The 25542-nt window shown below is 43.4% G+C and overlaps 1 pseudogene across 1 annotated transcript in view; it reads left to right on the forward strand.

The window, feature by feature from the left end:
• LOC311188315 (BOLA class I histocompatibility antigen, alpha chain BL3-7-like) overlaps positions 1 to 24978 on the forward strand; it is a 117398-nt pseudogene extending 92420 nt beyond the window's left edge. Inside the window, exons 5-7 of the transcript in view lie at positions 18302 to 18519; positions 18791 to 18990; positions 24972 to 24978. The product of the transcript in view is annotated as a BOLA class I histocompatibility antigen, alpha chain BL3-7-like (transcript). The remainder of the gene's footprint in view (positions 1 to 18301; positions 18520 to 18790; positions 18991 to 24971) is intronic.
• The last annotated feature ends 564 nt before the right edge of the window (positions 24979 to 25542 follow it).

The following is a 25542-nucleotide window of genomic DNA, read 5'->3' on the forward strand; positions in this document are numbered from 1 at the left end:
CGGTTCGATCCCCGCCTACTCCCTGTCCACAGGAGGAGGGTCTCACATGGCGAGCAGACCTCTCCTGCCGCCCGCTGCTCCCCTCAGCAGTGTATTTCAGTCCTTCTGCCTGCTCTGCTCCCCACTCTAGCTCTGGTGAATTCTCTCACCCTCCCGTGCTTCTGACTGTACCCAGTGCTTGCACTGTTGGTGGGAGTGCAAACTGGTCCAACCACTATGGAGAGCTGTGTGGAGATTTCTTGACCTACTAAACATAGAGCTTCCATATGATCCAGCAATTCCACTCCTAGGTATTTACCCAAAGGACACAGAAACATCAATTCCAAAGAGCACCTGCACCCCTATATTCATAGCAGCACTGTTTACAATAGCTAAGCTTTGGAAACAACCCAAATGCCCAAAAATAAATGACTGGATCAAGAAGATGTGGTACATATACACCATGGAATATTACTCAGCATTCAAAAAAGATAAACACATGCAATTTGCAGCAACATGGATGGCACTGGAAGGGATCATGCTCAGCGAAATAAGCCAGAAAAAAAAAAAGAAAACTACCGGATGGTCTCACTCATAGCAGGAATCTAGAAAACTTAAATAAGGGACCAGGAAAATGAATAACTGTAAGAAAAAAAAAATCAAAATCAACAAACAACTATGAACCAGAGACACTTGGTGGGGAGAAGAGGGATTGGGGGCAAAATAAGGGGGTTGTAATTGTATAAATAAATCTTTTAAAAAATTCTTTTTTAAAGTATACAATAGAAGATACTGAGAAAATAGTCTTTTAAAAATATTTTGGAAATATTTATAGACTCAAATTATTTAGACTTGCTCTAGAACTTTGTTAGTGGGTATGATGAGGCATCTTCATATCAAGGTGTGGAAAATTGTTCCAAAAATCTATATGGTATTGTAATCCAATGATAATTCCAAGAACTTTTTATTACAGTTTTGATTTGCATTTTCCTGATGATAAGTGACAATGAATATTCTTTTCCTTTGATGTCTTCTTCTGCTATCTCATTTTTGTATTTTCACTGAATGGGAACAAAAACCAATGTTTAGTTGTCCACTGAAATAACATTGGCTCACAACACTGTCTATGATTCAGAGGTATAGGTTTACACCTCTTTAGGTATGTTTTACCACACCACACCCACCACCAGGCACCCTCACTCCTCCACATTTTTCCCCCTGTGTCTGTTCGCCATCTGCATGTCTTAATTGGAGAAGTGTCTATTTTGTTCTTCTGCCCATTTTTTGATTAGATTATTTGCTTTTTTTTTTTTTGTTAAGTTGTATGAGTTCTCTGTAGAGTTTGTGTAGATTTTGGTAATCAATCTTTTGTAGAATGTATGATGTACAAATACTTTCTCCCTCTCAGTAGATATCTTTTATTTTAATGATAGTTTATTTTAATGATATTTATTTCACTGTGCAGAAGCTTTTAGTTTGATATAAAGCCATTTGTTTATTTTGTTTTTGTTTACCTTGCCTTTGAAGTCAAGTCCCCCAAAACATCTTTGAAGCCAATGTTGTGGAGTGTTTTGTCTATGTTTTTCTTCTATGTACTTTATGACCTAAGGTCTTACATTCATGTCTTTAATATATTTTGAGTTTATTTTGGTGTATGGTGTGAAACAGTGGTCTAGTTTAGTTTCTCTGCATTTGGTTGTCCACTTTTCCCAGTGTCATTTATTGAAGGGACTTTCCTTTTCCCAATGTATACTCTTGGCTCTTTTGTCAAATATTACTTGTCTGTATAAGCATGGGTTTATTTCTGGGTGTTTAATTGTATTCCAGTGGTCTACTTGTCTGTTTTATTCAATTACCATACTGTTTTTATTACTATAGCTTTGTGGTATAGTCTGAAGTCTGGTAGTGTAATTCTTCTGTTCTTTTTGGTTTGGATTGCCTTGGCAAGATATCACCCACCTCACACCTGTGAGAATGGCCCATAACAAAAATATCAGAAACAACAATATTGGTGAGGAGAAAAAGAAACCCTCACATACTGTTCATGGGACTGTACACTGGTTCAGCCTTTATGGGAACAGTATGGCGGTTTCTCAAAAAAGTGTAATATATCTTCCGTATGGTCTGGCAAATCCATTCCTAAATATCTATTTCCCAAAATGCAAAAACACTAACTTAAAGAGATAAATGAATTCCTATCCTAATTGCGGCGCTATTTATAACAGCTGAGTTGTGGAAGTAGTCTAAGTTCCCGAGGACTGATGGGTGAATAAAAGAATTTATGGTAAATTTACACAATGAAACACTGTTCACCTACCACAAAAAAATGCAGTCATGCCATTTGCAACAACATGGAGGGAACTGATGGAACTGGAGGGGATTACACTAAGTGAAGTGAGTTGGAGAAAGACAAATACTGGATGATTATACTCATATACGGAACATCAAAACCAAGGAACGGACACAATTAAATCAAACCCTAGAAATCCTGCTATAGAATTGAGGTTACCAGAGGGGGTGTTGGGGGAGAAAAAGGGGGGAACCACAATGGACTGGTGGAGGGTTGTGGGTGCTTTGGTGGTGGGTGTGGAATGACAACACGCATCTGAAGGGGTGTGGGGGTAAGTAGGGGGGAAGCTTCAGGCTTTGCCGCCCTCCCATTGCACATGCGCACTCGGCCAAACGGCGTGGCGTGGCGTGCGTGGCATGGCATGCGTGCGTGCCATGTGTGGCGTACGAGGTATGGCGTGGCGTGCGTGGCGTGGCTCAGCGCAGCGCAGTGTGGTGCGGTGCCGAGGCCGGAGGAGGGGCTGGAGTGGCCGAGCAGACGGGGCGCGGCGACGGCTGAGCGCGGAGAGCGTGACGACACCAACGGGGCTGCTGGAGCCGGTAATGAACCTCCCCGGGGCGGCGGGTTGCCCAGTTCTTGCGTGTGTAAATAAATAAATCTTTAGAAAGAAAACATTTGCCCCAACAGAAGGTGTCCTTGGGGGACGTCACACGTTCTCTCAGAGAAAACCCCTGTTCCCGTCTCTGCGTGACGCGCCCGCGCTGGTGCTCGTGACCGTCTTCGCGGTCACCCGGCGGCGGGTCGCGGCTCCTCGTGGTTCTCGCGTCCCCGCCCCGCCCAGCGCGAGTCCCCGGGCCTGGGCCCGAGACAGACGGGGACGCGCGAGGCCCGGACACTCCCCGCGGGGATGCGGGTGACTGGACGGGCGTGTCCACTTCTGGTGCAGAGACTCCCTGGGCCCTGCTCCCTGGTGAGCTTGGCGGGTCCTCGAGGTCACTTTCGAGGGTGAATATGAAGTTAGAGAGAGAGAGAGAGAGAGAGAGAGAGAGAAGGGTGGGGGGTAAATTTGAGAACTGTCCCTTCTTGTGTAACTGTGCAGACTTAGGCAAATCATTTTATTTCTCTGAACCTCAGATTCTTCAGTAACACTTTTCTTAAAATACCAGCCCCCCAGGAGGAGTGTGAGGAAGAAATGGAATGATGCGTGTGAAGAAGTGAGTGCAGTGTTTGTCAGCAGATGGTTCCACCATTCTCCTTCCTGATCCCACAGGAAAGAAGGGAATCCTGGTGATGATAATGCAGTGCACTTTGTAGTCATGTAGACATTACAAAGGAAATGTCACACTTTCATGGTTCTTAAAAATTAGAGTTTGAAAATAACTTTAAAATTACCTTGCTTTTGTTTTTATCTTCTTTTTACACTGAGGTCAAGTGACCTTATACAAAGTATCCACAGTCACCCAACTAGGTAATGGCGAGATAATAATTCAAACATGGGTGATATTTTGTTCCTAAATATGCTTTTTTGGCTATCTTATCTTTATTAGGTATGTCTTAAAGTAATAGCACTTATAATCATCTAATTCCTACAAAAGTATCTAGGTAGGTAGCATTATTTTCCCCATTAAGAAATCAGAATGGAGGTTCAGAGAAGTTAGGTGATATCTACAAGTCTTCAAATTATGAAGTACCCTCTGAGAACTGCTTTATGTGTATTCCATGAAATTTGACATCGTGTGTTTTATTATGACTTTGTTCAAAATATTTTCTAGTTTTACTTGTGATTTGTTTGACCCAAGAAAATGTGGTTTTGTGTATTAAGTGTATTAAAAATGTGTCTTTTAAATTTCTGAATATTTGGAGATTTAATGGATTTGAACTGTCCAATATGATATTCATTACTCAATTGTGGATATTTAATTTATTTAAATGAATTTAAATTAAAATTCAGGGCCTCCCCGGTGGCGCAGTGGTCGAACGCTGAGTTGCCCTCTGCAGCGCCGCTTAGATCGCCGGCTGCTCCCTGGCCACAGGAGGAGGGTCCCACATGGCGCGCAGACCTCTCCTGCCGCCCGTTGCTGCCCTCAGCAGTGTACTTTGGTCCTTCTGCCTGCTCTGCTCCCCGCCCTGGCTCTGGTGAATTCTCTCACCCTCCCGCACTTCTGACTGTACCCAGTGCTTGTATAAATAAATAAATAAATAAATCTTTAAAACAAACAAACAAAAAAAAGAGCAATTATAAAAAAAAGACTGAAGTGTCTTTTTGAAAAAAAAATAAAATTCAGTGGCTAAGGCATTCTAGCCAAATTTTAATTGCTTAAAAGTCATATATGGATAATGGGCACCATATTTGGGCGGTACAGATATAGAATGTTTTCATCATTACAGAAAATTCTATTGTAATATTTTGTTAATGATTTCTAATCTAATACTGTTACAGCTTAAGAACATGCTTTGTTTGTATGATTTTGACTTCTGACATTTATTGAGACTTGTTTTATGTCTCAGAGTATAGTCTACCTTGGTGAATTTTTCAAGTGCACATGAGAAGATTATACAATTCTTTTCAGTTCTTGGGTGTAGTGTTCTATAACTTTCAACTAGGTTTATTTATATCTCCGATGTGTTTGTTAAATTTTTGTCTTGTTATCAGTTGCTGAGAGATAGGTGCTAAAATCTGCAACAATAATTTGGATCTGTCTATACTTTTTATTAGTTCATAACAGAGCTAATAACATGACAGCTTTAAATTTTTTAAGTTTTCTTGATGACTTAACCCTTTTATCATTATGAAATGCCTATCTTGGTAATACTCTTTGAGGTCTACTTCTATTATAAAATATGGTAATGGAAGATGTTTTATGATTAGTATTTCAATGCTATATATTTTCCATTCTTTCATTTTCAATTTTTCTGTTGTCTTTTTTTTTTTTTAAAGATTTATTTATTTATTTATACAAACACTGGGTACAGTCAGAAGCGCAGGAGGGTGAGAGAATCACCAGAGCCAGAGCGGGGAGCAGAGCAGGCAGACGGGCCAAAGTACACTGCTGAGGGGAGCAGCGGGTGGCAGGAGAGGTCTGCGCGCCATGTGGGACGCTCCTCCTGTCGCCGGGGAGCAACCGGGGCTCGAACCGGCGCTGCGGAGGCTGAGGGCAGCTTTGCAACCCAGCGTTCAACCGCTGCGCCTCCGGGGAGACCCTGTTGTCTTCTTTTTTAAGATTTATTTATTTATGCACACAAGAACTGGGGTGTAGACCAGAGGTGCGGGGGGTGGGGGAGGGTGAGAGAATTCACCAGAGACAGTGGGGAGCAGAACAGGAAGATCGAGTGAAATATACTGCTGAGGGGAGAAGTGTGCGAGACAGGAGAGGTCTGCTGTGCCATGTGGGTTGCGCCCTGGCTGGCTGAGGGTAGAACTCATGCTGCAGTAGTTGGGGAGAGCTTGATAGTGTGTGTATTTAACCCCTGCGCCTCCAGGGAGGCCCCCTTTTCTGTTGTTGCTATGTTTAAAGAGTGTTACTTGTCAAAACATCTACTTTGATGTTGCATTTTTTAGCCAGTCTGAATCTGCATCTTTTAATTTCTTTTTTTAGTTATTATTAGTTATTATTAGTATATGTGGATTTTAAACTACAATGCTGATATTTGATTTTTATTGTTGCATTTGCTCTTTCTTTGTTCCTCCCTTTTTATTGTTAATTAAGTATTTTTATGTCTTTACTTTTATTTTCATTTTCTATGTTAGGTATTATCTTTAGTTATATCATTTTATGTTATGTTCTTAGTGGTTGATTTAAAGATTACATTATATATCTCTAACTTGTCATATGTATATAATAACAAAGTTCTGTTACTTTACAATGTAAAGATATTAAAATAGCATATTTTAATGATCACTCTCTCTTCCCCTGTGCTCTGTCTTGCCACACATTTTTTTTTAATTTTTTTTTTTTTAAATAGAGGCATGTTTTTATTTATTTATTGGTTTATTTGTTTTGTTTACACAAGCACTGGGTACAGTCAGAAGCCGGGAGGGTGAGAGAATTCACCAGAGCCAGAGCGGGGAGCAGAGCAGGCAGAAGGACTGAAGTACATTGCTGAGGGGAGCAGCGGGCGGCAGGAGAGGTCTGCGCGCCATGTGGGAACCTCCTCCGGTGGCCGGGGAGCACCCGGGGATCGAACTGGAGCCGCAGAGGCTGCGGGCAGCTTCGCAACCCAGTGCTCTACCGCTGCGCCACTGGGGAGGCCCGCCACACATTTTTTTATTTCTAAATATGGTACAACCTAACATTACCTTGTTACTGTTTTTACCTTATAAGATTAATAGTCTTTAAAATGTATGTATTTGTGTGTGTATGTGTTTGTCACTTATATCTACTGATATGTCTTTTCTCTTTCCAGTGTTCTTCACACCTTCGCAAATAACTGGGTCTCTACTTGGTATTTTTCTTTTTGAACTAAACATTTTAGTGTTCCTTTAGTATTCCTTGAACTAATACATTTTAGTATTCCTTATTGAAGTCTATTTAAGACAGTTTCTTTCACCTTTTCCTTGGGGAAATATCTTTATTTTTGAAAGATAATTTAACTAGTTCTAGAATTCTAGACTAATACGTTTTTCTGTTTAACACTTTAAATTTGTCATGGCCGTGTCTTCTGGTCTCTATTGATTCCAATGAGGAGATATAATTTCTATTGTTTTTCTCCTTTCTGGAATGTGTTTTGTTTTCTCTTGTGGCTTTTAAGATTTTTCTTTTCATGTTTGATTTTAAGCAGTTAGACGGTGATGTATAATTTTGGTATTTCTTTGTATTTATTCTTCTTTAGGTTTCTGAGTCTATTGAATCTTGGGTCAATGGCTTTCATATGTTCTGGGCCATTAAAGTATTTCTCCTGGGAATCAAGTTATGTATTTATTAGCATGTTTATCCTGAAAGCAAATATGTTTTAAAATCACATTGTCTGTTTTCAATGACACTGATTCCTTCTTCTGCTGTATGCAACATAATAAACTCATTGACAGTATTATTTATCTGTAATATATCTTTCATTTCTAGCATTTGCATTTGACTCTGAAATTATCCAAACATGTTCACTTATTCTATTTCATTCATCTTAAATATTTATAAACATTATTTTAAAGTGTCTGCCTTATAATTCCAACAACAATTTTATTCTGTAGGGAAGGTTTCATTTACTGTTTCCTCTTTGAGGACATAATAGTTTTCTTACTTTTTCTATGTGTTTTATAATTTGATTTTGATAAAGATTAAATTCAGACATCATCAATTATAAAGAAATAGTAGAGTCTGAAGAAAACAGCAATCATCTCTAGAGAAAGGGCAGACTTTTGTTATCTGGCTCACCATTAGTGAGACGATTTGAGACAATCTAGTCAGTAGTGGAGCTAGGCCTGTAAGGTTTTGTGGCTTTAGTTATTTAGGTCATTATAGGTTTCATGTTACATGGTAGAGGAATCACAACTTTCTGTAGGGGAAGAGAGGAAGTTTCTCCCTACCCCTTTGGGTTCTTTTAGACTGACTGAACAACAAAGTAATGTCAGATACATCAATAGGACAAAAAAAAAAAAAAAATTGAGTTACATACATATGGAGAATTTTTTTAAAAAATTTATTATTTATTTATACAAGTACTGGGTACAGTCAGAAGCGCGGGAGGGTGAGAGAATTCACCAGAGCCAGAGGAGAGCACAGAGCAGGCAGAAGGGCCGAAGTACACTGCTGAGGGGAGCAGCGGGCGGCAGGAGAGGTCTGCAAGCCATGTGGGACCCTCGCCCTGCGGCCGGGAATCGAACTGGTGCTGCAGAGGCTGCGGGCAGCTTAGCAACCCAGCACTCAGCCACTGAGCCACTGGGGAGGCCCACATATAGAGAATTTAAGTGGAGGTGAATTCCAGGGTCAGTGGGGGCAAATGAGGGTCTACGTCCTTAGCTAAGGAATAAGATAGAGGCCAGGGCCTTCAAGGAGAGAGGAAGGGAACTCACATTATGAGGACTGGGTGACTCATATGACAAAGACCAGATTTTTGAATTAGATGTTTGCCCTGCCTTGTAGATAGGTTTCTACCATCGAAGGGTTCTTTCTGGTAAAAAGCCTAATTCTGAGTAATAGTCTCAATTTTCATTTTTCAAGATAGTTAAGGGAGTGGTAAAGGTTTCTGCTATGAGAACCTGCAGGGTCTTTATTAACCTTAGTTTGAAATAATCCACATGCCAAATTGACACATCTCCATCAAGCCTCTTCTAAAACACTTACAGACTGGGATGTGAACACCTGGGAGTATTTAATCACTTCTTTTTTTTTTTTTTCAAGATTCATTTATTTATGCATACAATAACTAGGGTACAGGCCAGAGTTGTGGGGGGTGTGAGGATTCACCAGAGACAGAGCCCGGCACAGAACAGGCAGACTGACTGAAATACATTGCTGAGGGGAACAGCAGGCGGGTCAGGAGAGGTTGCTGTGCTATGTAGGTTGCTCCCTGGCTCCGGATCAAACTCATGCTGCAGTGGCTGTGGGCAGCGTCATAGGTTATGTCTTAACCCCTGCGCCACCAGGGAGGCCAATCACTTCTTTCTTACCTTCATTTTTAACAGGATCTGTTTGCTTTTGCTTTATTCCTCTGTGGTAGTAGTCTCCTGAAAAAGGTTCACATAGACTTTTTCTAAGATATCTAGATCCCCCCCCCCCCCGCATATATGTTATCTTGATATGTAGAACTAGGATCAGTTGAGATCCTCAACTGAAACTGTTACTACTTCTTCAAGAATGATTACCTAGATTTACTAAATTAAGGATATTTCCAGAAACAACCTTTTTTTTTTTTTTTTCCTTTTTAAAATCAGAGGAACCTACCTTAAGGCAGGGCAAACATCCAGAGGGAACATTTTGTCATATGAAATTGTTCCCTCCTCATCACGTGAAATGACCCCCAACCACCTTATACTTTAGATCCCTTCACACAGAATATAAACCGCTGACTTGCATCATTTATTTTAGAATTTATAATGTAAATTCTCCATATCTGTTATTAAATTTGATATTTTCTCCTACTTATCTGTTTGATATAAATGTATTTGTCTAGTGTCAGAAGAACCCAGGGGGGTGGGGAAAAATTCCCCCCTGTATCTTAACACAGGTATCCACGCTCCTGCCCTCTACCAACTGTACATGGTCCCTTCCTAGTACTCAGTGCAAGGTCTGGGGTTTCTCTCCAGATCCTTGTTCTGCCCTTAGTCTTCAGGGGGTCTTTTGTAGTTGTGTTTGGGGTGGGCTGTCTACCTCCATTTCCTGGTCCTTCCCTCAGTGGGGAGAAGAACCTAACACAGGGTAAGGCCCATGTGTATCTCTGGGGTGACTCTGAGTTCTCCCGGAATCACTCTCAGTTCTCCTTAGACTCCCATCTGTACCTGGGGACAGAAAGTAGATGTTTTTCTCAGTTCTGCAGCTCCTCACCCAGAGGTACATGCTGCTCATCAGCAGCACCATGACGTGGGTGTTCGGGACTTCCCCTAGTTCTTCCTCTCTGACTTCAGCAGGATTTCCATGCCTGAGTTCAGGTCTCTCAGTTATCTCCCTGCCCCCTCAAACTGTCCTGTGAAGGTCCATGGAAAAGGGCCAAAGGATAGGTGCAGGCTCCCTGTGTCTGAGCTCTTGGGGATTCTAAACCCTTTAAAATTGCCTTAAAGTATTCCCTTGTGTATATATAGCACATCTTCTTGATCCAGACATCTGATTTTGGGCATTTATGTTGTTTGCATATCTTAGCTCTTGTCAATAGCTGCACCTTTATATTTGATCCCTCTCCCTACCCCAGCCAGGCAACGTGTCTCCTTTCTATCTGTACTCTAGAGTTTCTCACTCTATTAGATGTTATCATCATGAGGGAGTTCTCTATATCTGCCAATGAATTCTATTATAAAATTTTTTATGGCTGATTTTAGTAGAACCACTCCAATCTCCTTATGATGTCTATCTTCATAGCTTATCTTTTTCCCATCAATTTACCTTCAATGTGTCTTTATATTGAAACTTCATCTCTTGTAAGCAATATATAGTTCACTTCTACAGTACTGTAAGTTTAAGCTTAATCCTCTTATCAACTGTGTGAGGCAGACAACCAAGACTCTATTAGTCCCATTTTACAGGCGAGAGTGGCAACATTCCCATATTTAGCATGACACAGATCTAGGACCCAAGCCCAGGGCTTCCACACTCATAACTTCTTTCTCCAAGACTTCTTTTGTTGTTGTCTAAGATTTATTTATTTATGGGCCTCCCTGGTGGCGCAGGGGTTAAGACATGACCTATGAAGCTGTCCACAGCCTCTGCAGCACCAGTTCGATCCCCGGGCAGGGAGCTACCCACATGGCGCAGCAGACCTCTCCTGACTCGACTGCTGCTCCCCTCAGCAATGTATTTCAGTCAATCTGCCTGTTCTGTTCCCCACTCTGTCTCTGGTGCATCCTCTCACCCTCCACACCTCTGGCCTGTGCTCCAGTGGTGGTTCCAGCTCAGGGCCTCACCTTATGCAATCACAACGTCATGCTGAAGAAAAGGCTTGGTGGACATGGAAGGATCTACATAGAGGCTCATGCATGTGGCTGCTGGAAAAAAGCTTCAGTTCCTCACCATGTGAGCGTCTCCTTATCTGAGTGCCCATCCAGCGCGGCAAATGTCTTTCCCCCAGAGAGGAGCAGGAGAGATCAAGCAGGAGATCGCAATGCCTTTTGAGCCTCACTGTGAAGTGGTGCGGGCACCCCAGCCTCCTCCAGGAGCAGGGAGCCAGCAAGTCCAGGGACTCACAGGAGGGGAATTGGTCTTGACCTCTTGAGTGTATTAAAAAATTGTGGACATTTGAAACACTTCTATTGTTCATCATCTGGCCACAAAATATTTATATCCTTTTGTCAAAGAAAGAAAATTATGCCGATACCTTGTAGAGAGTAGTCAGGCTTTATTCAAACAAGCGCCATGGAGAAAGCAGGTTTAATTCTAAATACATGAAAGATGTAAGATTTAACACATCTGGACTCTTTTATTTTTCTGGGGATTCCTTTTCTTCCCCACTGAAGTTGGACATTTGCCTGAACAAGGCCAAATCTGTCCCTGCAGTGAGCACAGCTGGGCCCCTGCTCTGTTGCTTCAGTCTCCACTTGCTGCATTTTCATCCTGGGTCTTGAAGGGTTTGACTTGTCTCCATGGAATTCAGTGGTCAACAAAGGTTTTGGACAGTGTCTGCCAGATGTTGGCATTCACTCACTTGTTGGTTACCTTGTTCCTGGCGTACCCAAATACCCAAATGCCGCCACCAGATCTGATGTTTGATTTCTCAAGTCAGTAAGATTTTTCTTCTGGTTCTCTGAGCTTGTGTGGATTGGGGAAGTCGTCAGTCATAGGTGCAGACTCAAAGATTGCACCAGGATGAGTCTGTCACTCAAGGGTAGAACGCCCTCTAAGTTCCTTCTGGTTTTCTGACAGTTTCTCTTGAACGTCCCACACCTCAGCACAGTTTAGTCATCAGCCATCGATTTGACAGAGTTTGTATTCAGATTTGGGATCTCACCTCTCCATCTGTTGTTAAAACACATGTTAATTAAACTATTTGGACATGCCATATTTTAAGGATATACCTAAAACCCATGTAGAAAAATCCATGATTTCCACATGAAGGTAATTTTATTGTACATTATATTTTATTATACTATTTTATTATACAACAAAGTATTGGGGGGCAAAGTATTGGGGGGCAGTATTGGGGGACAGTAAAGTATTTCAATACTTTCAAAGTATTGAAAGTTAAGAACATTCTAGATAGGTACCGTCAATATGGTAGCTACTAGCCACATATGGCTTCTTAATTTTAAATGATACATAGTAAAATATGCAACATCTCAGCTCATGAACCACATTTCAAGTATTCAACAGTTAGAGGCACCATATTGGTCAGTGCATATATAGAACATTTCTTTCTTCCTGAACATTCTGTTGGACAGCACTGCTCTTCATGCTTTGGGAGCATCAAGTCAGATGCATTAAACACATGTAAAATCAAGGGGTCAATACTATATCTCTCTTAAAGATTAGGAAAGGTCATTGGATGGAAATGTATATTAAGTGGGTCTGGTGCCTCCAGACATAAACTGTCCCATTTCCAAAGGGAAGCACCTGTCTCTCCACCTCCCTTCTCAAACTGAGCACTCTCTCATCATCTCTGAGGAATGAGTGCTCATCCAGAGATTCCAGGGACAAAACTCTAAGAAAAACTTTGGAAATTGGAAATCCAAACCAAGGAGATGCATCCTGAGAGCTCAATAAGAGACAAAGGTAGAGGACACTTGACAAATGACAAAGGCAGAGACTCTCCCTTGTTCACTGAGAAAAGCATTTCTAAAGTTGGTCTGTGGAACTGTTGAGGTCACCCAGAACCTTTCACGGGATCCAGGAGGTCAAAACTATTTTTATAACATCACTTAGATACCATTTGCCTTTCAGTATTTTGACATTTGCTAAGATAAAACTTAGTAAGAATGGAAATTATAGTACCAACTGCAGTAGTAGTTATTTTTACCACCACTTTCTTGCAGAAAAAAAAAATCCAGACCAGTTTTACTTCAAAATGTCCTGGTTAAATCATGAAAGCATATTTTCTATTTATCATCCTGAAATCCACATTTTTATAAAGGTCTGAAACGATGACAAGGAAGTACACATAAGGCGTGTCTGCTACCGTCCAAAGAGCTGTGTCCCAGGGGGGGAAATGTATGAAGTGAATTCAGGCAATATCATTTTTAATTGAAGGAATGAATGGCTAAAAACACGTTTACTTAGACTAGTTGAATTGGCAACACTTTCCTGAAAATGAATGTGCGTCTGTCCCTTTTAAAAATGCCGCCCACTCGCAAGACAAACATCAACAGATACACCAAGATTGAAATCATATCAACCATCTTTTCTGACCATGAAGGCATCAAACTAGAAATAAACCATAAAAAGAAGGCAAGGAACTTTCCTACCTCATGGAGATTAAAAACCACACTACTGGAAGACCACTGGACTAATGAGGAGATCAAAGAAGAAATTAAAAAATTTTTTGAATTGAATGACAAGGAGGACACCAATATCCTAAATGTATGGGATGCAGCAAAAGCAGTAATAAGAGGAAAATATATAGCAATAGAAGCTCACATCAAGAAACAAGAAAGAACTCAAAGAAACAACCTAATCTCGAAGCTCAAAGATCTAGAAAAAGAACAACAAAAAAACCCCAAAACCAGTAGAAGAAAAGAAATAATAAAAACCAAAGCAGAAATAAATGAAATTGAAACTAAAAAAAAAAAACAATCCAAAAGATCAATGAAACCAAGAGCTGGTTCTTTGAAAAAATCAATAAAATAGACAAACCCCTAGCCAGGCTCACAAAGGAAAAAAGGGAGAAAGCACAAATAAACAGGATCATCAATGAGAGAGGAGAAATCACAACGGACACAGCAGAAATCAAAAGAATAATAAGTAACTACTATGAACAGTTATATGGAAACAAGTTTAACAATCTAGAGGAGATGGACAAATTCCTACAACTCTACAATCACCCAAAGCTAGATAAAGAAGAAATAGAACAACTAAACAGACAATTACAATTAGCGAAATTGAAATGGTAATCAAAAACCTCCCCAAAAACAAAAGCCCAGGACCTGATGGATTTACAAATGAATTCTACCAAACATTCAGAGATGAATTAGTGCCTATCCTTCACAAACTCTTCCAAAAAATTGAGAAGGAAGGGACAATACCAAACACGTTCTATGAAGCCAACATTACACTAATACCAAAACCTAACAAGGACAACACAAAAAAGGAAAACTACAGGCCAATCTCCCTAATGAACACTGATGCAAAAATCCTCAATAAAATTTTAGCTATCAGAATCCAACAATGTATCCATAAGATAATTCACCACGACCAAGTTAGATTCATTCCAGGGGCACAAGGATGGTTTAACATCCGAAAATCAATCAACGTTATCCAACACATCAACAAAAAGAAATATAAAAACCATATGATAATATCAATAGATGCTGAGAAAGCTTTCGACAAAGTGCAACACCCATTCATGATAAAAGCCCTTGAAATTCTTGGGATACAAGGAACATACCTCAACATCATAAAGGCCATCTATGACAAGCCAACAGCCAGTATCATTCTCAATGGTGAAAAGCTGAAAGCAATTCCATTAAGATCTGGAACAAGACAAGGATGTCCACTCTCACCACTGCTTTTCAATATAATACTGGAAGTCCTAGCCAGGGCAATAAGACAAGAGAAAGACATCCAAGGAATCCAAATAGGAAAAGAAGAAGTCAAACTATCACTATTTGCAGACGATATGATATTATACATAGAGAACCCCAAAAACTCCACAGAAAAGCTAATTCAACTCATCAATCAGTTCAGTAAAGTGGCAGGATACAAAATCAACACGCAAAAGTCAGTAGCCTTCCTATACACAAACAATAAATCTGAAGAAGAAGAAATCAAAAAAACCATCCCTTTTGTTATTGAAACAAAAAAAATCAAATATTTGGGAATAAATCTAACAAAAGAGGTAAAGGACCTGTACAAAGAAAACTATAAAACACTGTTAAAAGAAATAGAAGAAGACACAAAGAAATGGAGAGACATCTCCTGCTCGTGGATTGGAAGAATAAACATTATTAAAATGGCCATGCTTCCAAAAGCAATATACAGATTCAATGCTATTCCGATCAAAATTTCAATGTCATTCTTCAAAGAAATAGAACAATTATTGATGAAATTCATATGGAATCACAAAAAACCCCGAATAGCCAAAGCTCTCCTGAAAAAAAAAGAAGGGAATGGAGGCATTACACTCCCAGACTTCAAACTATACTACAAAGCCATAATCATCAAAACTGCATGGTATTGGAACAAGAACAGACATACAGACCAATGGAATCGAATAGAAAATCCAGAAATAAACCCACAGATTTATGGTCAACTAATCTTTGACAAAGGAGCAAAGACTATGCACAGGAGCAAAGAAAGTTTGTTCAATAAATGGTGCTGGGAAAACTGGGTCGCTACATGCAAAAGAATGAAGCTTGACCACTACCTCACACCATACACAAAAATCAACTCAAAATGGATTAAAGAACTAGACATAAGACCTGAAACCATAAAATATATAGAAGGAAATATAGGCGAAACACTACGTGATTTGCACATCAAAGACATCTTTACAAACACATCACCCAAAGCAGTGATAGTGAAGGCAAAGATAAACAGCTGGGACTACATCAAATTAAAGAGCTTCTGCACAGCAAAAGAGACAATAACAAAAACAAAGAGAAACCCCACCAACTGGGAGAACATTTTTGCACCCAACACTAATGATAAAGGACTGATCACAAAAATCTGCAAAGAGCTGATGAGACTCAACAACAACAAAGAAAATAATCCAGTCAAAAAATGGGCAGAAGAGCTAAAAAGAAACTTCTCTGAAGAGGAAATGCAAATGGCCAACAGGCATATGAAAAAATGTTCAACATCACTTGCCATCAGGGAAATGCAAATCAAAACTACCATGAGATACCATCTTACACCAGTGAGAATGGCACATATTAAAAAAACTAGCAACAACAAATGCTGGCGAGGGTGTGGAGAAAAAGGAACTCTTCTGCACTGTTGGTGGGAGTGCAAACTGGTCCAACCACTGTGGAAAGCTGTGTGGAGATTTCTGGACCTACTAAACATAGAGCTTCCCTAGGATCCAGCAATTCCACTCCTAGGTATTTACCCAAAGGACACAGAAACATCAATTCCAAAGAACACCTGCACCCCTATGTTTATAGCAGCACTGTTTACAATAGCTAAGCTTTGGAAACAACCCAAATGCCCAAAAATAGATGACTGGATCAAGAAGATGTGGTACATATATACCATGGAATATTACTCAGCATTCAAAAAAGATAAACACATGCAATTTGCAGCAACATGGATGGCGCTGGAAGGGATCATGCTCAGCGAAATAAGCCAAAAAGAAAAAGAAAAATACCGGATGGTCTCACTCATAGCAGGAATCTAGAAAACTTAAATAAGGGACCAGGAAAATGAATAACTATAAGAAAGTGAAAATCAAAATCAACAAAAAACTATGAACCAGAGACACTTTTAGGGGGCGGGGGCGGGAGGGGAGGGATTGGGGTCAGAATGGGGGGGCTACAATTGTATGGGGAATATAACTATAAAATTTATTATAAAAAAAAAGCAGCTACATATGTAAAAATAAAAGATAATACAAAAAAAATAAATAAAAATAAAAATGCTGCCCACTGCTCCCCTCAGCAGTGTACTTGGGTCCTTCTGCCTGCTCTGCTCCTCGCTCTGGCTCTGGTGAATTCTCTCATCTTCCAGTGCTTCTGACTGTACGAGTGCATGTATAAACAAAAAACAAAACAAACAAACAAACAAATAAATAAAACATGCCTATATAAAAAAATAAAATAAAAATAAAAATCAACTGAGGGCCTCCCCAGTGGCGCAGTGGTTGAGTGCTGGGTTGTGAAGCTGCTCGCAGCCTCTGCAGGGCTGGGGCGCTGATTCGATCCCCGGCTGCTCCCTGGCCACCGGAGGAGGGTCCCACATGGCGCGCAGACCTGTCCTGCTGCCCGCTGCTCCCCTCAGCAGTGTACTTCGGTCCTTCTGCCTGCTCTGCTCCCCGCTCTGGCTCTGGTGAATTCTCTCACCCTCCCATGCTTCTGACTGTACCCAATGCTTGTATAAATAAATAAATTTTTTAAAAAATAAATAAATAAAAATTAACTGAGGGCACTTGTTGCCTTAATAAAATGTAAACTCCCAGAGAAAACCAAAATTATGGAAAATTGAGTCCTATCACTATAAACTTGACAACTTACAGTATGGACTAATTTTTCATTTGGGATCTGTGGTAAAAAGTAAAACACATGATTTTTGATAACTTGATCCCAGTGTAATTAACACTATATATAAAGTGTAGTGAAACAATAGGTAACTTTTAAAAAAAAAATTCATACAATTGTGCAATTATCCTTACATTTGCAGAAAGTTATTTTCTTAAAAATGCTTTGTTAGCATACATTGGTTATTAATATTCTAAAGTAAAGAAGTAATAACATCATTTTGAAAGGTTTTATTCTAGTAAATATTTAAAGCTATAACCCACCTAAAAAATTATACATGGGATCCGTAATAAATTGTGAGACTGTAGAGACATCCTGAAAGAAAAATGTTTGAGAATCGCTGACCCAATTCCTGGGCCTGGACTCAGGAAGACCGTGTGACAAAGGTCTTGGTGCAGGAGAGGAGGGTCTCAGGTGTGGCTCCCAAGGTCTCAGTCCCCAGGGCGCTGTCTGGGGCGGGAAGGTGACTGTTGGGGCTTCCTCACCTCCCCAGTTTCACTTCTCACAGCTCTTGTCGGGTCCTCCTTCCTGGATACTGGTGACTCACCCCAGGGCTCACTCCCCATTGCCTGGAGGTCTCCAGAGCAGCCAATCAGCAGCCCCGCGGCTCCCGTTCCAAAGCCCTCGCCCGCCCGCCGGGACTCCATCTCCCCAGCCCGGGTGGGGGCGCGTCCTGGGGGATGGGGGGCGCAGCCCTCCTGCTCCTGCTCGCGGGGGCCGCGGCCCCGAGGGAGACCCGGGCGGGTGAGTGCGGGTCGGGAGGGGACAGGGCGCTCCCAGAGGCGGGAGCGAGGGCGCAGGCGGGCGTGGGAAAGGCGCGACCTCGCCGCAGCCCTAGTTGTCCCCCCACCTCGGCCCCGCCCCGTCCTGGCCCCTTTCTGTCCCCCCGAGACCCCAGCCTCCTCTGGCCCCCCGAGTCCCGGCCATTTTCATCCCGCAGCCGCTTTTCGGTCTCACTCGTCTTTCACCCACTTTCTGTCTCGTGGGCGCCCCCTGGGACTCGAGCCCTGGAAAGGGAGAATAGCCTGGGTCTCCCCTCCCGCCCCCAGGCCCCCACTCCATGAGGGTTTTCCACACCGCTATGTCCCGGCCCGGCCTCGGGGAGCCCCGCTTCATCTCGGTGGGCTACGTGGATGACATGCTGTTCGGGCGGTTGGACAGCGACTCCCCCCGACCAGAGAGTGGAGCCCCGGGCGCACTGGGCGGAGCAGGTGGAGCAGGAGGAGTGGGACTGGGAGACACAGATCTCAAGGGAGCGCACACTGTGGTACCGCGTGCAGCTGGACTCCCTGCGCGGCCTCTACAACCAGAGCGAGACCGGTGAGCTGGCGCGGGTCCGGGCCCGGTCAGCACCCCCATCCCCACGGACGGGGGTCGCTCGGGGTCTCCCCCTCCAGGCTTCTCTGCAACCTGCCTGGGAACAGCCAGCAGGACTTTCATCCCATTTCATTCTGTTTAGTTTATTCCCGGCGGGAGGGGGGTGCGGGCGGGGTGACCATGGGGTGACACGGGCGGGGACAGGGTCTCACACCTTCCAGGATATGTTTGGCTGCGAGGTGGGGCCCGACGGCTGCCTCCTCCGTGTGTATGAGCAGTTCGCCTATGACGGTGCTGATTATATCGCCCTGAACGAGGACCTGAGCTCCTGGACCGCAGTGGACATGGCAGCTCAGACCACCCGGAGCCAGTGGGAGGCCCAGGGCATGGCAAATCACATCAGGAACTATGTGAAGGGCAGGTGCTTGAGGTGGCTGCACAGATTCCTGGAGTACGGGAAGGAGACTCTGCAGCGCACGGGTAAGAGGGGCCTGGAGGCTCCCGGTCCCCCCCTGCCTGGAGTCACTGCGGGAAATGAGTCCTCTCTCTAGTCCCGAGAGGGGGGCTCCCCTGGGTTTCATGTTCTGCACTAGAGAGACTCCCACAGACTCCGGCTTCTCCTGAAGGACAGTGAAGGGATCCAGTCTCTCCTGAGAAAGACAGACAGTCCCTGACATCACACGTCACCGGGTCCTTTTGACCAGGGGCCTGTTTGAGAACCACGAGTTTCTCTCTCAGTCTTGTTTCTGGTCTGAGAACATTTTCATTTATGTGATTCCTGCTTTTCTGTGTCATTCACCTTCCACCCAGGTCAGGAGTAAAAAGCCTTTGTTCTTCTCCATCTGTTTCATCCTACCCTGGGTTTAATTCCTCATTCTAGAACTTTCTAATAATAGGAGAACCTCACAGATTTCCCCAGATTATCCTGTTTTTTACATTTTATGCTTCTTCCTGCCACACCAGTTGTCTTGTCCATTGTGAGGATGGTCTCATGAGGATTCTTCAGTGTCCATGGAGGAAACACAAAGTGAATTTTCTGATTTACCACCTCAGATCCCCCAAAGACACACATGACCCACCACCCCACCTCTGAGCATGAGGTCACCCTGAGGTGCTGGGCCCTGGGCTTCTACCCTGCGGACATCACCCTAGCTTGGCAGCGAGATGGGGAGGACCTGACCCAGGAGATGGAGCTGGTGGAGACCAGGCCTGGGGGAGATGGAACCTTCCAGATGTGGGCGGCGGTGGTGGTGCCTTCTGGAGAGGAGCAGAGATACATATGCCATGTGCAGCATGAAGGTCTGCTGGAGCCCCAAGTCCTGAGATGGGGTAAGGAGAAGGATGTGGGCACAGAGGCCATTCTCAGGGCCTTCAGGTGCCCTTCTGGAGCCCTTCAGAGGGTCTGGATAAGGTCTGGGGCTCAGGGTATGATCTTCCCTTCCCTTCCAGTGCCTCCTCAGTCCTCCATCCCCACTGCGGGCATCATTGCTGGCCTGGTTCTCCTTGGAGCTCTGCTCACTGGAACTGCGGTGGCTGCAGCTGTGATGTGGAGGAAGAAAGGCTCAGGTAGGGAAGGGACTGGGGGCGTCTTCTCCACTGGGGGCTTTCAAGTCCCAGGGAGAACTTGCCCTACCTGGTTAATGGGAATTGCCATCCTCACATATGTATGGTACCCAGAGGGCATTTGGTCCCCCTCACCTCCTTTCTTCATTTTTTCCCAGTCCTGACCTGGGTCTTTATTCACAGTTCTGGAAACTTCCCTGTTCTGCAGGATTAAAAGATTCCTTTAGGTCTTCTGACCTGACTGCTCCCTGGTCTCACATGATGTTTCTTCCCACAGGAGGACAAGGAGGAAGCTACACTCAGGCTGCAGGTAAGTGTGGATCAGTGGTTTGATCCCTGAGCCCCTGGGGACAGTGTAAATGGACTCCATGGGGGAGTCACCATTATCACTCCCTCCTGTGGTCTCATCTCTGACCAGACTCTGTTTTGTTCTCAACCAGGCAGCGACAGTGCCCAGGGCTCTGATGTGTCTCTCAGCCCCTAAGGATCTTTTACAATGAACCTGATGAGGCTCCTGTTGTGCACACCCTGGGCAGCAGGGTGATGGTGTCACTGTTGTTCTTAACTGTGATATTGAACATTTGTTCATATTTTTACTTTTCTATGACTACAGTTGCTGTTTGTGTGGAAGTTTTGTACATTTTTACAAATGAGTTGCCATTCATTTATTACACTATTTTTGTCCTTATTAAAATTGGGTTATTTCTTTCTGATCATTGAGTTTTAGGCATTATTTGTAGATACAGTCCTTTATCAGATTCGTGATTTGCAAATGTTTCCCCGCATCTGTGACCTGAACTCCTTTACTGATGGGAAAACAAACACTATCGCCCAGACAGGAGCATGGAGATATATATATCTCCAATATATATGTATTAGAAGATAAAAGATAAATTGCTAACTGGTTTTGAGCAGACATTGGCTGACTGGGGTGTTGGGGGTGGAGGGGAATGACTGATGAGTATCCTTGAGTGTTATTTAAATGTTCTTGTATGAGCATGAAATATGCTTTCTAAAGTAAATTACACTTCATTCCTCAACTTATAAAACTCTTCACACATCATGTCCAAATCATGTGTGAAGACCAGACTGACACGTCGACTACAAGTGATGGACCTGCATGTCACAGTCACAAAGTCATGGTTTCTCTCAGGGTTCACTCTGGTATTGTCCATTCTTGGGGTGTTGGACAAATGTATAATGACCTGTGTCCATCATGAGAATATCATACAGAGTATTTTCACTGCCCATAATGCATTCTGTGCTCCAAGGAAGCAAAAGCAAAAAGAAACCAATGGAATCACATCAGAAAAAAGCTTCTACATAGTGAAGGAAACTATCGTTAAAATGAAAAGACAATATCAAATCGGAGAAACTATTTGCACATCATCAATCCAACAAGGAGTTAATATCCAAAATCTACGAAGAACTCCAAAACAAGAAAACAAGTCAAAACAGGGGCAGAGGAGCTAAATAGATACTTTTTCTAAAGAAGACACACACGTGGCCAATAGGTACATGGATAAATGCTGGTCATGTGCTGTCAGGAAAATGCCAATTGAAACCATAATGAGTTACCACCTCACACTGTGAGAATGGCCCATTGAAGGGTGTGGAGGAAAAGGAACTCTGGCACATGGTGGGTGGGAATGATGTCTCGTCTTGTTAGTGGGCAGAATGAGGGGTTCCCTGGGCCCTCAAAACTGCACATTCTACATGGGATCTGCTGCCACAGACCAGCACAGCAGTAGACGATGAGGCCACCTCAGGGTTGAGAGAAGCGTGCAGGGTGGTCAGGGAGTCTGCGAAAGAAATGACAAACAGACACACTTCAAGAGTGAAAATCTGAGTGTAATTTTCTTTGAGTTTGTGACCAGTATATATATGTTTTCCAAAAGCACAGGAATGAATATCAAGGAAATTAGCTTGCTCATGGGCTCAGTCTATCACTATCAGGGAGGTGATCTACATAACAAGCAATGACCATTATAGAAGAAAGAAGGAAGTTTAGAAAGACAAATAAGGGATTAAAGTTTGTAGTTCTAGAAAGACAGGATAAGATTTTTAGCATTCTTGTAGTGGTTCTTGGTGGTCATTAGTTATCTTTTGATAAGCTTCTGCCTTTTCAGGGAACTTCTGCTGCACTTTCTCTGCTTCAGGCTGTTCTCCCCCTGCGCTCTGGTTGCCCAGCCGGATCTAGGGACCGTGGCGAAAGCCATTCCTAAAGATCACTGCGGGGGGAGGTGCAGCAGGTAGGGTTTTGCTGTTCTCCCCCTGCGCGCTGGTTGCCCAGCCGGACCTAGGGACAGTTAGCCCTAAAGGTCACTGCAGGGGGAGGTGCAGCAATCTGCCATCAGCTGCATAAAGACAAAACTACTCTAAAGTGTAAGATCGTCAATAGGAAAGCACTTTAATACAATTAGTATAAAATAAAAAATCAGTGTGCAATAGAGAGAGAGAAGAGAAAGAATATAGTTAGAATAGTTCCCAGGTGAAGCACTCAAAGTTACCCGTCCCCCTCATGGGTAAATGCCCAGCCAAACAGGCTTGGCCCAAAGCAGGCCCATTGGGGCCTGAACGCCTGCCACAAGGCTAAGGCACCTACTGGTAGAGACCCATGGGAAAGGGGCAGGAAGGGCCAGGTGAGTCTGGAAGGACAAGAACAAAATCAAAATCCACATCAAGATAACAGCTGCCATTGTCAGCCTCCTGATGGGTCTCTCATTCACATTTTTGTCTCTTTCACATGTCTCTTTCCATGTCCCCAACTCCCTGGCACAAGTCCAAGTGAGAAGCAAGTGTGGTTTCTTCTTAACATGTCTCTTTGCTCCATGCTCCCCCTCCAGTCTCCTTTCCTCATCTTACTCCACATCTTCCTCCTCTTCCTTAGCTTCTCATCACTGCTCAGATCCACCTTTCCTTGGGCGGGGCGGTAACCTGGAACCTCTCTTTTCAATGGATAGCAGATTGGTCCTGCCCCTATAGAAAAAAAAAAAAATGAAGGTTCCTCAAAATAGACCTGTCACATGGTCAGGCATCCCATTCCTTGGTATTTACCCAAAGAAGGTAAAAACACTAATTCCAAGGAATATGCACCTCCTATGGTCACTGCAGCACTGTCTACCATAACCAAGCAATGAAGACAACCTACGTGCCCAGCGGTAGGTGAAGGGATAAAGAATACAAGCTATATACACAATGGAATACTACTCGGCCGTGAAAAAGATGAAATATTAGATTTGCAACAACATGGATAGATATGGATGGGATGATACTAAGTGAAATAAGTTTGAAGGGGAAAGTTAAATACTGGATGATTTCATATTTGTAATATAAAGAAACAAAGCAGGGACAGATGAAACTAAACCAAAACATACTCTATATATATGACTGCAGAATGGAAGCTATGGGCTGGGGGTAAGAGTAGGAAACAAAGTAGGAAGAGGGTCCAATGGACTATGGTTAAGACTGTGGGTGCCGTTAGGGTGGGTGTGATGTAACAAACATCTGAAGAGGTGTGACCCTTGCCTCTGAACACATGCAGTGTTGTAAACCAATGCTAACCTCAGTTGAATAATACAATGAAGGTAAAAAGAAAAAAAAGTAAACTGTCTCCTCCATCAGTCACTGACCTCAGGACTTTGCCTTCGCCTCCTCACTGTCATGCAGGCTGAGAGGCTGGTTTCCCATAAGGTCAGAGGCAGGAGGTGCAGGGACTCCTGGGGCTGCTCAGAAACTGCTGAGTAGAGACACTGCAGAGAGGGCGACTCTGAGGGAACCAGAGACAGAGGGTCAGAGTAGCCCCAGTGCTGAGTGAAGGTCTGGTTCCCAAGGAGAGGGGAGTGAGTGTGTGTGTGTGTGTGTGTGTGTGTGTGTGTGTGTAACAGGAATGACAGGATACACAACATAAGATGATGGGAAATCAAATAACATCAAGCTCCAGAATAAATTAATTCAAATTGCACACAGAGTAGAGAGTGTCAGAACAACACCTCTATAAATGCAGTTCCATGGAGAAGCAGCTTCTGAGCAGGACTGAAAAAGCACAGGACCTGAGGAAGTGGAGGAGGTTGAGAAGTATCTCATAGTTGGCTTGAGGTATAGAGAGCTGGGCAGGACTCCCCTCCCCCCACCCTGGCCCCTACTAGTATGTGGTGGCAACTTCACCCCTGACAGCTCCCTCCCCCAAACCCCAACGTTCATGTCCTTTGGAGTCACCTGTATATGTACATATATGTATACATATAATCCCAAATTCTTGATTTGTCACCTGTTTGGAGGCGTTTAGGTGGTTACCATAGCTTGGCTACTGTAAATACTGCTGCACTGGTGGCGTGACGGGAGTGCAGATTCCTTCACAGGAGAGTATTTATCCTCTCTGAGGAGATCCTCAGTGTAGAATTGCTCGGTCCAATGACAGAACCACACTTACTCTTTAAGAAACCTCAGTACTGTTTCCAGAAGGGCTGGCTCAGTCTATATCCAAAAACAATGCAGGACTGTCCCCTTTTCTCCACATCCTTGCCAGCACTTGTTGTTTCTGGTCTTTTGGATATGGGCCGTTCTCAAAGGTGTGAAGTGGTTTAAACCAGGGGATCATAAAGCCACAAAATGTGGGCAAAAATAAATCCTGTAACACTCAGGCCCACGGAAAGCTGTCTAATACCCCAAAAGAAAATAATGAGGAAGAAATTCAGGTGAATTACCTCAGTGTTAACAATATCAATGGTCCACTGCATTCTCAAGATGTCCTCCTGAAAGCATCCCCAAAATCTTGTCCCAGCCTCTCTGCCACAAACCCCAACCCCCCCAGCAGTCTTCGAGGGTCTCACCTTTTAGGGGCTGAGATACATTTCAGAGCACTGGGACTGTGGCTGCTGGGGGAGAACACAACAAAACTTGGTCAGAGATGAGACCACAGGAGGAACAGATGAGAGTGACTCCTACATGGACTCCATCTACACTGTTCCCAGGGGCTCAGGGATCCAACCCTTGACCACACTTACTTGCAGCCTGAGTGTAGCTTCCTCCTTGTCCTCCTGTGGGAAGAAGCATCATGTGAGACCAGGGAGGAATCAGGTCAGAAGCCTAAAGGAATCTTCTAATCCTGCACCACAGGGAAGTTTCCAGAACTGTGAGTAAAGACCCAGGTTTGGACTGGGAAAAATGAAGAACGGAGGTGAGAGGGAACTGGACCAGATGCCCTTTGGGCCACACACGTGTGGATGGTACTACCCATTAACAGGGTAGGAAGTTCTCCCTGGGACATGAAAGCCCCCAGTGGACAAGATCCCCCACTCCCTTCCCTACCTGAGCACTTCTTCTAGCCCCTCACATGAAGCCAACTTGTGTCCAGTGAGCACACCTCCAAAGAGAACCAAGCTGGAAATGAGGACGACAGCAAGGATGG

The sequence above is a fragment of the Talpa europaea genome (genome assembly GCF_964194135.1).
Source record: "Talpa europaea genome assembly, chromosome: 2".
In the NCBI taxonomy this organism is placed as follows: domain Eukaryota; kingdom Metazoa; phylum Chordata; class Mammalia; order Eulipotyphla; family Talpidae; genus Talpa; species Talpa europaea.